Below are 17,049 nucleotides of genomic sequence, written 5' to 3'. Positions count from 1 at the left end.
ATGTGATCAAACTGGAATACAGGGGAGGTAAGTTATATCAGAAATTATATGGTCTTAGACTGGTGATTCTTTCTCCTCTATCATTCCAATGATCTTTATCTGAGTAACCACAAAGAGTTCAACATGTCTGATAAAAATCTTGAAGAGGGGTTGATCATCTCGAATTTCTGAAAAAGTGAGTTCAAGTATTGGAAGGATAAATATATGACTTTCAAAGCGAGAGAATTTAATTAGAACACTTCTCAGCTAATAATTTTGTTGTACTTTGGGTTTGAACAGCTTAGTTTTTATCTGCAAGAACTTGGTAAAAAATATTTATCTATTGGATGTGGTTTTATTACCTATGATTGGAGGCTTTTCATTTATCCTTGTGGCTACTTGTAAAAAGATTTGTAAGAATATTTCCTGATGTCTAAACATCATTTATATTCTTTTTAAAAGGATATCTTAATATTTCAAAAATTAAAAAAATCAGTCGTCAAAAGGCAATGCAGAATTTCGGTATTATCAGGTATTGTTGGTTGTACCAAAATATTGTACAGTTTTTATGCCAAAATTAACCTTTTTCCTACATTATTTTGTAGTATGCTTGATTTGGGTATGGGGAGGGGTCCTTTACTAGTGCTCATTGGCTTAGGCATTAAAGTGACATTTTTATGCAAGGTCTAGGTGAAATTCCGCATTTACCATGAATTTCAAAAGTTGTTTTGGTTTTCTTCATTATTTATAAATAGATTGATGGCTTTTAATAGCTAATAATGGAGAACACATTTGAATGAATCAATTGTTCATATCTATGTGATGTGACTGTTCTGAAAGTATTTGCATCATTTTAGTTTCAGGTAGATATTCTTTAGAAAATGTGACAAAGGTTATCATTGCGCTTTGAGAAAAGATTTATTACAGCCAGAGTGATATACATCAGCTGTGTCAGGGTCTTCTCATAACATCATATACTGACGTCCAAAAGAAAGTATACCAAATATTTATTGGGTTAAAAACGTTATTTGTGAACGGAAATTTATAAAACTTTACAGGAACATGTGAAAACCTACTACATATTAATTTCTTCTTTTAAAGTTTGTGAAACTGCGAAAACTGTCGCGCGAACTCGGAATTTTCGAAAAAGTGATATGCACGCATTCCACGAAATGCATGTGCTGACAAACAGTATAAAACCAGCAGAAGACACGAGTCATTGTCGCAGTATAAAAAAGCACACACGAAAAATGCCACGCCTGACCGCAATTCAGAGGGAGAGAGCGGTAGGGATGAACCAGGAAGGAGCTTCACATGCCCACATCGCAAAAACGTTCGGCTGTACCCGTGTATGCATCACCAGACTGTTTCGATGGTTACGGCAGACAGGCCAGACTGCAGACAGGTCGCGAAGTGGGAGACCACGAGTAACCACGCCCCAGGAGGACCGCTACATCCGGGGAATTCACCTAAGAAACCGCATCATCCCTGCAGCAGCAACGGCACTCGGACGTCGTTTCAGTCGACAGACTGTGTCAAGCCGTCTACGTGAACATGGTATCCGGGCACAGCGTCCATACCGGGGAGTTGTGCTTACCCAGCAACATCGACGTAACAGGCTCCGCTGGGCAAGGGAAGTTCGACGTTGGCAAGTCCGAAACTGGTCACGTGTCCTTTTTTCTGATGAGAGAAGATTCTGTTTGTTCAGAGCTGATGGTCGTCAACGTGTTTACAGACGTGCTGGGGAACGGTTAGCTCCAAACTGTGTTCAGGAAGTCCCAGCGTATTGAGGAGGCGGTGTGATGGTGTGGGGAGGAATTTGTGGTGAACTGAGAACGAGGCTAGTCGTCATCCATGGCAACCTGAATGCGCAGAGGTACAGGGATGAGATTCTGCAGCCAGTTGTCCTCGCTTTCATCAACCAACAGCCCTGTGGCATTGTCTTCCAGCATGACAATGCAAGACCCCACACCTCAAACAGAATTTTCTCAACAACATGAATGTGCATGTTTTAGCGTGGCCTGCTTGTTCCCCAGACATGAATCCGATCGAACATTTGTGGGACCATCTTGACAGACAGATTAGGAGCATACCCCTACCCCCAGCAACCCGACAAGAACTTGAACGGTGTCTGATTCGTGCATGGAATCAGATTCCACGTAATGTCATTAGACGCCTCACGTCATCCATGCGCAGACGCATTCTTGCGTGTATCGATGCTCGAGGAGGACACACTCGATATTAAAGCAAGATCCAATGACTCTACAGTGTGTAAATTTTGTTGTAAATAACCTTCTGTGTAAGGATACATTTTGAAATCCCATTTTTCACCCCCAGTGTGTTTCTGTCCATTTAACATTTATTGTTTGTTATCGATGTAATGTGTTTACATTTAATTTATGCAGAATTAAAAGCTCTTATTAAATATTCCAATCATTTTGTCTAATTTGCCTTTGTTGTTTTTTAATTACTTGTCAAAGTGATGGTATACTTTCTTTTGGACGGTAGTGTATGATTACTATATCTGTAAAACAACATATCACTACCCTTTCTGTAAAACAACATTATATCACTACCCTATCTGTAAAACAACATCATATCTGTAAAACAACAGGGTAGTATTGTCATTTCTATTGCCAACTATTGTTACCTTCTTCCAGTTAGCATTGACTTTGAAATCCAAATCTTCACTCCAGTTACCTATAAGGACATGTTTCAGGATAGGCATAGCTTACTATTGTAAATTGATAACAAATTGCAACAATCTTTTCTGAACAGTATATTGTAGATCTGGGCAATATTTCAGTTTTTCGATATAATACTGTCGATATAAAACTGTCACAGAAATAAAAACTGTCAAAAAAAAAAAATGTCAGAAAAATATTGAACATACCCGGATATATCAGGGTTTATTTTTTCTTGATGATATTTAACATAAAAAGCGTTTTTATTTATACTATTCCGAAACACCGGTCAGGTTTCCATGGTTACTAATAGGTAGGGTTACCGGAGTTGGCCACTTGACGGGGTTTGCGAATTTGTTACCAGGGTCGGTAGCTCGCTTACTGGGGTTGCACAGAGGTTTGACAACTGATCGTTTAGATTGAAGTTGCTAGTGTCCATAATTTTGCTAACTAGGATGCCTTTGGTCGGTTTGTAACATTATTACTTGTCATAACAATAAAGGGATAGTATATGGACAAAGGTGTTGAGGTAACACCCGTGAGAGGGTTAAAAGGCTAAATATAAATCCAAAGTTGGAACACTCAGGGGTAGACCATTGTAAAACAAAAGTAAAAATGGTTGGAGTGCCCATGTTTAGATTTGTCGTTGATTCCCTAAAGTAGTTAGGTTTTAAAAGGTTAAAAACTGTGCAATTCAACATGGCGCCCGAAGGGTTTAATATTATATGGGTACAAATTAGTACCAAATGGTTTATTTCTATGAGAGTCAAGCTTTGGACTTTGCCTTGGAAATCAGAAGTAGGAGGCGACTAGTATGTGTCTCTCTTTTGTGGACCGAGGTGAGATTGTCTGTTGTATTAACTGGACAGGTAGGCCTGTTCACCTTCAATGTTGAATGAGCTGCTTGTTATCAACCAGATCGGCTCTGGATTGGTTTGATTCTACATATCTCTCATATTATTATTTTTCGACAGTTTTTCCTGAACCTTACTAACTTCTGAGTTTTTGCTACTTTTCATATCTGTCCAGATGTTGACATACCTTTTTATATGCCCACATTGAAATGTAGTTGTGCATTGTCATCAGCCCCGTCCAACTGTCCGTCCGTCATCCACAATTTCTTGTGAACACACAACAGACTACATTTATCATCCGATTGTTTTGAACTTTATGCATGTTGTTTACATTAGTGAGATGATGAAGCCTATTTAATTTCTACAATTTCTATAAATAATGTCTTATCCTAGTTTCACTTTGTAAAACCTTGTGAACACTTGAATGACAAAAGTTATCATTTGATTTGTATGAAATTTATATGCATTATTTAAATTAGTAAAACAGAAGTCTATTGAAATTCAACAATTTTAATTAAAGATACGTTCCCGTCTAATTAATCTATCAATATTTTGCTTCAAATCCTTTTCAAAACACTGTTTACGCAAGGGAATACCCCTGCTATAAAAAAAATCTATTAAAAGAGGTCATGTTGGTGTCACGTGACTTTGCTGACTAACAACCTAGCAACGGGTGCAAAGTCGGAGGAGAATTCGTTGCATACACAAGATGATGTTGTCTTTAATCGCTATCCATTTATCGTAAATATCGAAGCCGAATTAAATTCTCAGATTATCCACTGCCCACGTACGTGTTGTACGTCTAATGTTTAATGATAAATAAATGCTGTTATAAATTCTTAAGTGTTCCTTCCACAAAGTTTGCAAACACCGATATAGAGCTTTGTTTTCATCGCTTTTCAAATCAAATTTCATAATTTATGTAATGACCATTCAAATTGTAATAAACAACAACATATAGACCAACATTTTTAAGCAAGTCTTCTATAGGTATGTTTGAACCTGCTGATTAAATTTTTTTTGGCCTACTGTATTTAATGCTTAATTTTTTAACAATATTGACTACAAGGTGTCAAGTGAATACTTAGGGGTATGTCAAATTTTTTGTGCATGTTAATTTTATAGTTAATAGGTGACTACTATTAATAAGAGTGGCTATGAAGACCTGGTTATCCCGAGTGCCAGTGACTAGTTTTGTTCGTATTGAACTCTTCAGACAGATTGGAATCACATGGCGGGCGTTTTTATTTATACTATTCCGAAACCCCGATCGGGTTTCCATGGTTACTAATAGGCAGGGTTATCCATTTATCGTAAATATCGAAGCCGAATTAAATTCTCAGATTATCCACTGCCCACGTACGTGTTGTACGTCTAACTCTTAAAGTTTATCAACATGTACATTAAGCGCTCAATCTCTGCGTGCAACCTTTGACGTCACGCGAGCAGACATTCCTAATCGTCAGGCTGCCAATTAGGGAAACCCTTACATTTTTGTCCTGTATGCACTCCATGAATGTTTTTCGGGGAATCCAGTATTTTTCTAGTAAGATTGGATATTTATACTATCCACATACACCAAAATTGCCATACTTCTATTGGAAATAACCACCCGATAAATACTTGTCTGGGAACGTATATGTAAGTAGTCATAAAAGTTATGACCCTTGTTTACCTTTGTAGAACCTTGTGAATGCTAAAACGACAAAAGTTATCCAATTGGTATTAAACTAGCCTTGTTGACTGCTCGGACGACTTAGCTGCCAGGAAGCCCATCTTATCATTAAAAATCTGAATGATTAGCCTTTCCAAAGACACCTATTTTGTAAAAAACCCTGACAGTTTTGAAAGGTAATTAAGCATTTGATCAATGTTTAATAAACAGATATAAGTTGTTTGAGGAAGGGAATCATGTGAAAATTCGGAAAAACTGACAAAAAACCGCACCTTATCGTTTCATCCCTCAAAATAGTCATAAAAAAGGCTGCATAGTGATCTAGAGTCAATGGTGAAACACTGGGAGAGTTTCAGACATATACCCTAACTAATCCCTATGTTTTAATAATTGTTGAGAGACTATGATGTTTGATTAATTGGTATCACAGACAAAGCAGATGCAGTATCATATAACTACTTTTTGTATTGAAACATTCTTGTGCAAATGTAACACATGCAATTTATAATCCTTTTTGTTGTGTAACATTTGAATTGATTGGCTGTGGTAACGTATTTTACCAACAGAGATTGTAATTGGTTAGCAAAACAGCCCAGCTGCAGAATTCTTTTGATTTAATTTGATAGAAATTCAAATCGTAAAATTTTCATGGCTGTTAAGACTGCCCCTGACCCTATTCCCTACAATACACAAATCATCATAAAAAATTTTCTATCATCAATGGGGCTTGGAAATTGATGATCATTGAAGCGTGATGGTATTCTTCTCAGCCTTGGAACTGTTTTATGTCTCCCTGATTACGTAATTAACTAACCCAGAGGGTTTTAGAAATTATTCGCTTTCATGTCCATATCCATCAAAAGCAATTGACAGAATTATGTCCCTACTCAAAATGATATCAGTTGTAATTTGAATAATTTAGAAGAGAGGTAGTTCTAATGTTTTTTTAAAGGCAATACTCATGCTAAACGTGTAAAACAAAGATTAATCTCATTAAGGCGATCATGAGATGGATGGTGTGATTACATCATATTAAGATGTATACATTTATGTATATTTAAAGATTTTATAATAGGATGTATTTGAATTAGATTTACATTTTCAAAAACATTAAGTCAATGAATATACCAAACAAAGAAATATGGTACCTTTTCTATTACAAATTTTATTACTTAAAGAGACAGTATACCCGTCTGTCCGTCCACAATTTGTTTGTGGACACTCTACAGGTCACAATTCTTGACGAAACTTGAAATATAGGTTTATCTCCAAAATATCTCAGTTCCTTCATTATTGGCGTGTATCTGATCGAAACTTCATGGATTATGGCCCCTGATTGTACAAAAAATCACTTTTTTTAGCTGATTTTGATGAAACTTGAAATGCATGTTTATAACCCAAAGATCTTGGTTTCTTTCAATATTTGCACATATCGGATTGTAACTTCCTGAATTATGGCCCTTGATTGTACAAAAAATCGCGTTTTTAGCTTGTGGTAACAATTTTTATCCGATTTAAAAATCCATCGGAAAATATGACCGTTACACCGTAATGATGGTTGAGTTCGAATTTTGTGAAAATCGGACCCAAACTGTCGGACAAAATGGCCGCCCCTCATTTGCAAACAGTGTAAATATATATCAATGGTTTGGACCCTCTAGAGGCCACATTTTTGATCCGATTTTGATGAAACTTTGAAATACATGTTTATAACCAAAGATCTTGGTTCCTTTCAATATTCGCACATATCGGATCGTAACTTCCTGAATTATGGCCCTTGATTGTATGAAAAATCACATATTTAGCTTGTAGTCCCTCTAGAGGTCACAATTTTTATCCGATTTAAAAAAACATCTGAATGTATCACCGTTACACCCTAATGATGTTTCAGTTCGAATTTAGTGAAAATCGGACCAAAACTGCCAGACAAAATGCTGCCTCTCATCCGCAAATCATGTAAATATATGGTATATCATGGTTGTGGACCCTCTAGAGGCCACAATTTTGATATGATTTTGATGAAACTTGAAATACATCTTTATAACCCAAAGATCTCAGTCCATTTCGATATTCGGGCATTTCAGACTATAACTTCTTGGATTATGGCCCCTGATTGTATGAAAAATCGCCTTTTTTATTTTTAGCTTGTTCTCTGTCCATCTCTTGCAAAATTGTGGGCGTATCTTGCCTGGCAACCACTGGTTCAACCCAGGTGTGGTAGTTTGGCTGTGTATTCGGTTTGTCTTTGCTATTAAGATATTTATCTTTAGGAAACTTTGTACACACATCAATCTATTATAGTAATTTTCATATTCGAAATTTATGAGTTGAATAACTCGTTTGTTTTTTTTTTAGTGTATTTTATACACAGATGTAAGATATCTTTATAAAACTTTGTACACACACCTATCTACCTGTTCTCAGTCAAATACTTTTTGGGTTCTCAACACATTTAACCTAGTTTTTTGGTTTGAAATTATTCGTCTGAAAAAAATCTCAGAAACCATTCAAGATATCTTTATGAAAATAAGAAATGTGGTTTGCTACTTGTGTGATTCTGAAAAACAATGGTGGTAGTTTGTACCGGTAATTGAACTCAATGTTTGTCGCTATATCCAGGTAGCATAATTGGGATGTCTCATCCTATTTGCTTTTCATCTTACACTACTTATATTTGGTTATTGACTACCAATAATCAATGACTGAGTCTTCTTATTTTATCTTAAGAAAAAATGGGCTTCAGAAAAGGTGTGATCTATATCCCAACTAATTGTACAAACACACAAATTTTTTGCATAAGGTTCCATTAACTTATAAACAATTCAATAAAAATGGTAAATAATTTCCCCTTTATACCATATGAAAATACCTTTTTGTCTGTCTAGAAAGCTAATAATTATGTTCTTTTTTCCTGAAGACTCATTCTCTAAACATAAATCAATTTCATCTCTCTAAATTATACATAACCATCTCTAGTAATGAAATTTTCATTGCTTTTAACAAAATTGTCAGCACTTATTTTCAAGAAGGCCTACCCAATATATCCTTTCAGACATAATAAGTTTGGACTTCTAATGGTGCTGTATGTATAGCATGGTCTAAATAAATCCTTTATAAACATTCTGATCTTATCATTTCACCCTAAGGGGTGATTTAGAATTTGTATAAATATATTTTTAAAAAGTCTACCTATGCAAGTACATAGTACCTGGAATAAATCACAGTAATAAAGATGTTTACAAGAATTGATCTTAAAAGGGAGATACATATATACAAACAAAAACAAAATAATCAAGAGTTGGTATTGGTTGAAATTGGGCTGTTAGAAATTGGTTGCACATGGGCAAGGAACTAAAGCAAACTGGTACCAAGCCAAACCGCTGCACCGGTTCCCGCTTGTCAGTGGGGGCATTACTGAGACTGACGACCATCTCTAGTCAAAAAAACAGACGTTCTGTGAACATATTGGTTGTGCAAGTAAATTATCTCTTGGCAGTTGGAATTTTAAGAAGTGTAGACAGAAAAACACTCCTTCACACTGCAACCATGGATAAAAAATTACTATATATGTTGCCCTGAAAATGACCTAATTAAAGTGTTTATATGTTCACTCCCTTTCCTTTCCATTCCCCCCGGTTGTACGTGACAATGAGTAAGGTCGCCTGTCCAACCTCGTGGGTTTTCTCCGGGTCCTCCGGTTTCCTCCCACTGCTAAAGATCCCTACACGCAAGTGAATTATGGAAATAAAATTGAATCATATGTTAGTCCCGAAATGACCTAGTTTGTGTCGAGTGGACGTTAAACCTCATTTCTCCTTTCCATTCCATTATATACTGTCTCTTTCTGTCAAAGGAATATTAAGTGCTCTATCTTTTTGTTGATTAACTTTAGCTATGATTATATAATGATATATAGCCATCTTAATATCACACGATAGACTATTTTAGGTTGATTTTTATGAAGAGATCAGTATGACTAAGCTGCTTTTGGATCCATGCTCTTAAAACTTTTATTGCTCTCTTTCATCTGCAGTTTTTCCTTTAGCAAATTGGTCCAATCTTCTGATAAGGTTTCTATTGCTATGATCGTGTAGTAAAATTTGATTACGATATGATTTATACGCATGAATTAACATTTTGTCACAGATCTAACTTCATTTCCATATTTGGTCATACTTGGACAGTTTTGCAATAAACATTTGACTTATGTCAGCTCAAAATACATGTATTTTTGCTTAAAAACTGGGGAAGCTTTTTTGCTGGTCTGAATACACCTGTGTATTTAATACTTTCAGTTTGAAAATGAGTGGAGACACTTAAACTTTCGTTTTTGGTCAGTCCCTGGGATATTTTCCGCCGCACACTTAATATTGAAGCACTGATCAAATGCTAGAATAAAAAAATTGCTTCATGAACTGTTGGAGAAAAATGGTTTTGAAATTGGCAAAAAAAAATCCATTTTTTTACGATAAAAGTTTTTGAATATTTGATGTTTTATGTTTATTTGAATTTTTCGAACATAAGGTACTCATTAAGCTTCGTCAATAATTATAACATACCTGGTATCAGACATAGAATATCCATATTAAATATTACTTATAGCCATAAACATAGTCATTTCAAAGGCTTTCAAATTTTTAGCAAGACTTGGTTATGGCCTAACCGCCTGCAAAAGAAATCAGCAACATGGTGGAAAGATAGCTTTTAAAATTTTACTGCACCAGACGCCTCATAAATTTGTCTCTCTGCACATTTTATGTACATGTATTGCTGCAAGTTTATTTTGGCATGATCGTCAATATCCATACACTGGGTTTTAACCAGAATTATATTTCATAATAAAGAAAAAATCCTACAATTATTATCTCATTTTGTGTGTAGATACTATTGTTTTACTTTATCTTTGATCTTTATATCCATACTGATATTTACTGATTTACTATTATATGACATCTTAACAGTTTTTAACCTTTATAAGAAAGAGGAAGACTGCATTTGCTTCAAAAATGGAATGAAATGAAATGGACTGTAATGTATTACTTTTCTGCACCAACCAGGCTACTGAACTGCAGCAATACAACATACTCTTATTTTGTTTTCCAACTGTCAGTTGATCTTTATTGTGCTGTCAGTGGTTTGTGTACATGGGACTTGGGTTTTTTTTGTCCTATCCGAATGGCTAGACAAATGTCCTTGCCGGGTCCTCCATCTTGTACCACTGATAAGGAGAAAACCAGGCTGGAAAATACCAAGAAACTTTCTCAACCAACTTATAGTAAGTACAAGAAACACATCCCACATATAACACACACCACACCACCCCTGTAGCCAGCCGACTATAGTTTTAAAATACCTACTGTTTGTAATAGACAGCAGTCAGGGATCATCATGTGGAGTTTTTATTTGAGGACGTGGCACCTTGCACCTAGTCTCATATTATTGGTTATATTCTGACATCTATCTGCCATATGTTTTGTACTGACTTGTCGTGGTGCCCCTGTCTTGTCACTATGTTTATTGTTCAGAGTTTGCTAGAGAACGATTTTCTGGGCTGGAAAACGCGTTTGCGCCTGTCCATTTCTCAAAATTGTCCGGTAAAAGAGTGATGACCTCGGTACCCTTTCATCCAGGGGGATAGACGCCGTCCTCTAAAAAGTGCACTGCCCCTCTGCATCCAGCAGGCTGACTACAGGCCTGCAACACACAGCTATATAAGATAAATAAATAGTCAAATCAGGAGAACAGATCTGGGCATTCACAACCCAAAAACACAAAACTCAAAAGAGGATATCACTCTTGGGTATATCATGATTTGCCGTGTGTTTACAAGAAATCTAAATGTTAGTACAGAGAAGAAAATAACTTACATTTATTCAATTAGTAGAAGTAATCCATAAATAAAAACACAAAACAAGGGAAATATTTTTGATGGAACTTGTTAATTTTGTTGTATTTCTTTTTAATTTTTTAAGCCTGCAAACCTCTGTCATATCATTTGGATAAAAATGCTTGTTTTTTTCTAGTATATTGATTGGAAGTTCACAGAATATTTTATACATAATGTGTCACCAGGTTTTGTGAATGGATAATCAAGTATTTGATTCTTCCTTTTAAAGAAATTTAGTGTTTGAATTATAAGAAATTAACCCATTTGTTATAAAATGTCATGACCATGTGATAAGTTGTTTAAGTCGAGACGAAATATTATAATGTTATTAAATCAAAGAATATCTGAATTATAATTTTTAAAAAAGCATGCCGTCTGATGTCAGTGTTGTTTTGCAATAACGTGGAATTATCTTCAAAAAATAGCAAATTAATTGCATATGCTTGCGTAATATTATCTCACACAGCTGAATTTTCAAGCTATTTGAGCAAAATAAATTATTGCAAATATTTTTCTTTTATGTCAACTGAATGAAATGAACATTTTAATTTGCATGTGCGTTTCATCTAAATTTTCTGGGTGTAGTTAAATTTGTGACCTTCATTGAACATGATCTAAAAGGTAAATGAGACGAAGTTAATCAGGAAATCTTTTCATCTTCATGATTCATTTGGTGCAAAATATTCAGAAAAATAAAAAAACAGAAAACGTCTGCTCGAATTAACTTTTCAAACTATTTAAATAATTGATTCCATGCCACATTATATGTCAACTGTTTAATCATGTTCCTGAAGCAACGACTGCGAGTTTTACAACATCTAGTCATTGCTAGATTAGTCTGAAATTCCCAAACTTTTAGGTAGTTATCTCCCTTTACCACAGACGTGAACGTATATTGTCATCGCCCCTGTCCGTCCGCCCACAAATTTGTTTGTGAAAACTCTACAGGTCACAATTTTTATCCGATTTTGACGAAACTTGAAATATAGGTTTATCTTCTAAAGATCTTGGTTACAGTCGTTGAAAGCTTTTTATACGCCCACATATGTTTTTGTCATCAAGATCTTGGTTCCTATTGATAATCACACATATCCGAATATAACTTCCTGAATTATGGCCCCTGAATGGTCGAAAAATAGCATTTTTAGCTTGTGGATCTTTTTTCCGATTTTAAAAACGTTTAGATATAGTACCATTCCACCATAATGAAGGTTGAATTGGAATTTTGGGAAAATCGAAATGAAAGTGCCCGTCAAAATGGCTGCTCTTTGTACGCAAATTGTGTATAAGTATGTAATACAATGGTTATGGACCCTCTAGAGGTCACAATTTTTATCCGGTTTTGATGAAGTTAAAACATATCTTTATATTCCAAAAATCTCAGTCTCTTTTAATATTTGTGCATTTCAGACCATAACTTTCTGGATTATGGCCCTGATTGTACAAAAAAATCATTTTTGTTTTTAGCTTGTTCTCTATCCATCTCTTGCAAAATGTGGGCGTATCCTGCCTGGCAGCCGCTGTTGTTTTTTTTTTTTAGTTGGAAAACTGACGGAAAACCAAAGAAAAGCAAACTTGCTAGCTTAGTGGAAGAACAAAAAGTCAATTAGAAAGGTTTGGACTAAGATAATCATAGCCGAAAAGCGAAAGTTGCAGCAGCCTTGACATTGAACAAACCTTGAACTTTGCAACTCAGTTATCACAGCTAGACATTTTAGTTGGAAAGTGCACGACTTGGTATTCGAAATGATATTTTCTATCGAGGAATCTGAGAGGTCCCCACCTTGGTCAGGAACCAATCAAAATTAGTTCCGAAAATTTGTAAGGTATTTACATGAAGACCTAGCGAGATCAAATTTCTTATTGAAAATGCTGTTTAATAGACTTTGCAATCATCCTAAGTTTTGATTTAAATTTGGAATGGTTGGTTTGTAGTTAGGCATCCTGTGACTCTCAACATGGAAACGAAAAAGAGATTCATATTTGTGGGTAGAAATTAGAGAATTTAATTTTTGTGGATTACTTTTTAACAAGCAGTTATCAATTGAAATGATTTAGGTAAATAGTCTGTCACGTGTTGGAAGTCCAGTATAGCAGGCTCACTAACCAGGAGGTTCCAGGTTCAATCCTGGTGTTGGCCGAGAATGGTCTTTGGGATTTTCCGTCGTGGTTACCCTTTGTCAGTGTTGAAGGACAGAGAGCCTGGCATAGAAAAGTGTTGAGTATTTAGGATAGGACAAAAAAACTTGGCTTATGTGTACATGAATAGCTCTGAAGTTTGTTGTTCCGTCCAAAAGACTAGACATACTTTCCTTATGAGACTAAATTTATATTGTTGTGATGTGGTATAAGGTCAAGGGGTGTTGGATGGCTGAATGGTTAGCATGTGTGCGTGTTGTATTATAAGGTCGGTCACTGAGTCAGCTGGAGTGGTTTCAGTTTCCTGGTTTTACGTGACAAGGAGTAGGGTTGCCTGTCCAACCTTGTGGGTTTTCTCCGGATTCTCCTGTTTGATCTCACTGCTAAAGACCCCTACACACAAGCAAATTATTGAAATAAAATTGAACCATATGTTAGTCCCAAAATGACCTTTGACATTTAAATATAAATGCAACCTATTTACTTCATTTAAATTTTTAAGATTGAATAATCCGATAATAAACAAGGAACTGTACACTGTCATGTACTTAAAAGGTTTTATTATGCATATAGATCTTTGGTCAAATATTTAATCAAGCCTGATTGCCCTTGATGTTATAAAAAGCCATTGGTCAGTATTCACAGTGTTCTTGACTCATGACATTTCTTTTAGTATTCAGAGATGGTTATTTCTTCAATGTGTGCATGTTGATTGAGAATCTCAGATGTATTTCTTCTTTCTTTCATCTTCTTTTATGTGGTCCTCTGTCGATTTTACAATCTCTTGTATTTCATCTCATATGGTGGACAGTTTTTATTCAAGCTGATTTATCTGAATATTCTAAACTTGAATGCATTATAGCCAAATAACTTCTCACTGTCTGTAAAGCATGTGTGAATCATTGAAAAGAAAAGGATATTCAAGACTTGCAAGAAAATTATTTTGAATGCCAAATTAATTAAAAACGGGAAAATTTCTAAGAAAAATAAACCTTTAAACTCTAAGATTCATGAACATTTGAATTTGATCAAGAAAACTAAATTGTTTCATTTAAAGATATATTCCCGCGTACAAACTGGGTGATTTAATGGTATATATGGACTAAAAACATATTCAAACTAGTTAATTTGTCATAATTTTGCTTCAAATCCTTCTCAAACATTGTAATTGCGAAGGAATGCCCTGCTGTAAAAATTTGATCAAACCAGGTCATGTTTATGTCACGTGACTTAGCTCTCTTGGAAGTCAGAGGAAAATTCATTGCATACATAAGACGATGTTGTCTTTAATCACTTATTATTTTTTACAAATATCGAATCCTAATTAAATTCTCGGATTATCGTCTACCCGCGTCTTTTTTCATCATTTTTATCTCAGAAAGTGTTGTACGTCTAACTCTTCATAAAGTTTATCAACTTGTACATCAAGCGCTCAATGTTCGCATGTGACCTTTGACATCACGCGTGCAGAAATTCCTAATCGTCGGTCTATCGATTAGGGGAACCCTTACATTTTTGTCCTGTGTACGCTCCATGAGTGTTTTTCGGGGAATCCACTATTTTTCTAGTAAGATTGGATATCTCTACTTTCCATATATACCAAAATTGCCATACTTTTATTGGAAATAACCACCCGATAAATACTTTTCTGGGAACCCATCTTTAAGTTTTCTCCTTGGCTTTAATATCACAATGCTTACACTGATAATTCTAAATGATTTGACTTTATTTTAACGGAAATGGCAGTATTTTCATAATGAATGATTGCATTAATCTTAGTTTTCACACTGTCTTATATAATGTGCTTAGTTTAATGTTAAATTAAACCTATATAGTTATAACTTGGGGATTGCTAAAAGCTTTTTTCTGCCTCTTTAAAATGTCATATATCTAATTTGGGTATGTCTAGAACAATTAAAGGAATTAAAGCTTCACCTCAATAACTACTTACTACAGATGATATGAATAGGCTTAATGTAAGTTCTCTGTAGTTTATCAGCTGCAGACTTGGTAGTTTCAATTTTTTCTTCCTCCTATCTTTTTCAATTGATAACTGCTAAACCAGTACTGCTAGATTTCAAAATGATTTTTTGTTCTCGGTGATAAAAGGCTTGCTGGTAGCTTTAAATTTGGTGAAAATGAAACACATTTTTGCTATTCTCCAGCTGGTGAGAGCATTGTGTTGCCGCCGGCTTCTCATAAAATTACAATTTTATTTTATCCTGAATAGTTTGTGTTTCAAGATAACTAGTGAAGAAAAGAATGTAAAACTAGTTGTGCTTTCTCTGTTTACAAGAAAATTAGGTATATTTTGAAGTCAGATATCATTAGAAACATTAACAAAACTCTCTCTTTAAAGAGGTTGGTGTTGTGTATGAGGCAGTGTATGCTTATGCATCTAGAACACCTGATTCCACCACTTGTTAGGGAAGATCACATTCCTGTTTATTGTACTTTTGTGTTGTACATGTACTTTGATAATTTTGATTGTAAAAGGTTTTTGAAATTTTCAAGAACTGATAAATAGCAAAATGTGTTTTTTTTATTTGTAAATTTAAAACTTTTGCCATGCATAATATTCTTTGTGATTGAATTATGCAGATATGAACAATATGATGGTGTGATAATATTAGAAGAACGAAGATTAATTCTAAGCCTTTATCAACTTTCATTTTATAGTAGTTACTATTCAAACAAAGTTCTCTTTGAAGTTGGCTGTGATAATAACTTTTCATTTTATGATACTTAATGTTTCCGTTTTTAAAAGCCATTAATTTTCAATTTGCCTCACTGAACATACATTTTGAGTGTTTAATGTGGGTCTATCTGAAATATGAAATTTTTCTCCCTTTTCTATGCTTATGTGACCTTGATTATAACATTTTGTGGAAGGATAATTACTTTTAATATGCTCAAACACATTTTCTGCATCAATTACGATTAGGATGATCGAACGAAGCTTTCGAATGACACTTTGCTTGTTTGATCTATTTCCATGTTTGTTGACAGAAAATACATCTTGAAGTGTTTTTTGTGTAATTTATAGTCAATGTACGTGTTGCATTGTGTAACTTGTGGCTCTTCTTTTGATGTTGAAAAACCCTTTTCCTCTATTCAATATTGTGCAGCTGTCAACCCCTTATATAATGATTTCTGCTTCTATAATTCATTTCTCATATTTTATTACCTCCCTTATTAAAAAAAGTCTTATTTTCAGGTTTCTTGTTTGTATTAAGGTCCCTAACGTGTCTGTGTGCATTCTATAAAATTTTATGAAAGTCCACACCAAGTATTTACATCTGGAAGCTTTGTAGTTCTCTCCCCAGTTACCATGATGCTTTACAGGCAGCAAGAGTGTCAAATGGATACAGCCATTTTGTGCTGTTACCAACAGATGTGCGTAATGAGTGTTTACTGTCTGTGAGCGGCAGTCTCAAGATCCATAAATTATACACTGTCTGCCTGTATGGATTGCTCACTCACTGAAGCAGCAAGCACACTCATCTCTCTTTGGGCTTTTAATCTTCTACACACAGGCTTGCTGTACAGATTTTTCTAACTGTATATTTCAAGCCTGCTACACTTCTATCATATACCAATGTTGGATTTTTTGTGGATTTTTGTCTTATCAGTGGATTTGTGTGAAATCTTCTTTGTTTGTGGGTTATTGTGAAAAAGCTGATTTTAATTGACAGAAGACTAACAGCTTAACTAAAGGTGAGAGAAGTTTCAGAAACATGATATGGCCAATCATTCAATTATTGTTAGCTTAAAGTGCTGGGCTACAGTTGTAAATAGAGGATTTGTCACTCACTAATTTTATGATGGATT

General features: G+C 34.9%; 1 protein-coding gene across 3 annotated transcripts in view; it reads left to right on the top strand.

Moving 5' to 3' along the window:
- Window positions 1-17,049, top strand: part of LOC126826644 (plexin-A4) — a 68,132-nt gene that overhangs the window by 7,534 nt on the left and 43,549 nt on the right. For 2 of the 3 annotated variants that reach the window (XM_050555605.2, XM_050555603.2), the window contains exon 1: window positions 16,683-16,935. The exons of the other annotated variant lie outside the window; for it this stretch is intronic. The gene's annotated coding sequence lies outside the window, so the exon portion shown is untranslated. Of the gene's footprint in view, window positions 1-16,682; window positions 16,936-17,049 lie in introns of those variants that run through there. 3 annotated transcript variants of the gene reach the window in all.

Source organism: Patella vulgata, chromosome 7, assembly GCF_932274485.2.
Source record: "Patella vulgata chromosome 7, xgPatVulg1.2, whole genome shotgun sequence".
Classification (NCBI taxonomy): domain Eukaryota; kingdom Metazoa; phylum Mollusca; class Gastropoda; family Patellidae; genus Patella; species Patella vulgata.
Note: the sequence above shows the minus strand (reverse complement) of the source record. Positions and strands in the feature narration are given on the sequence as shown.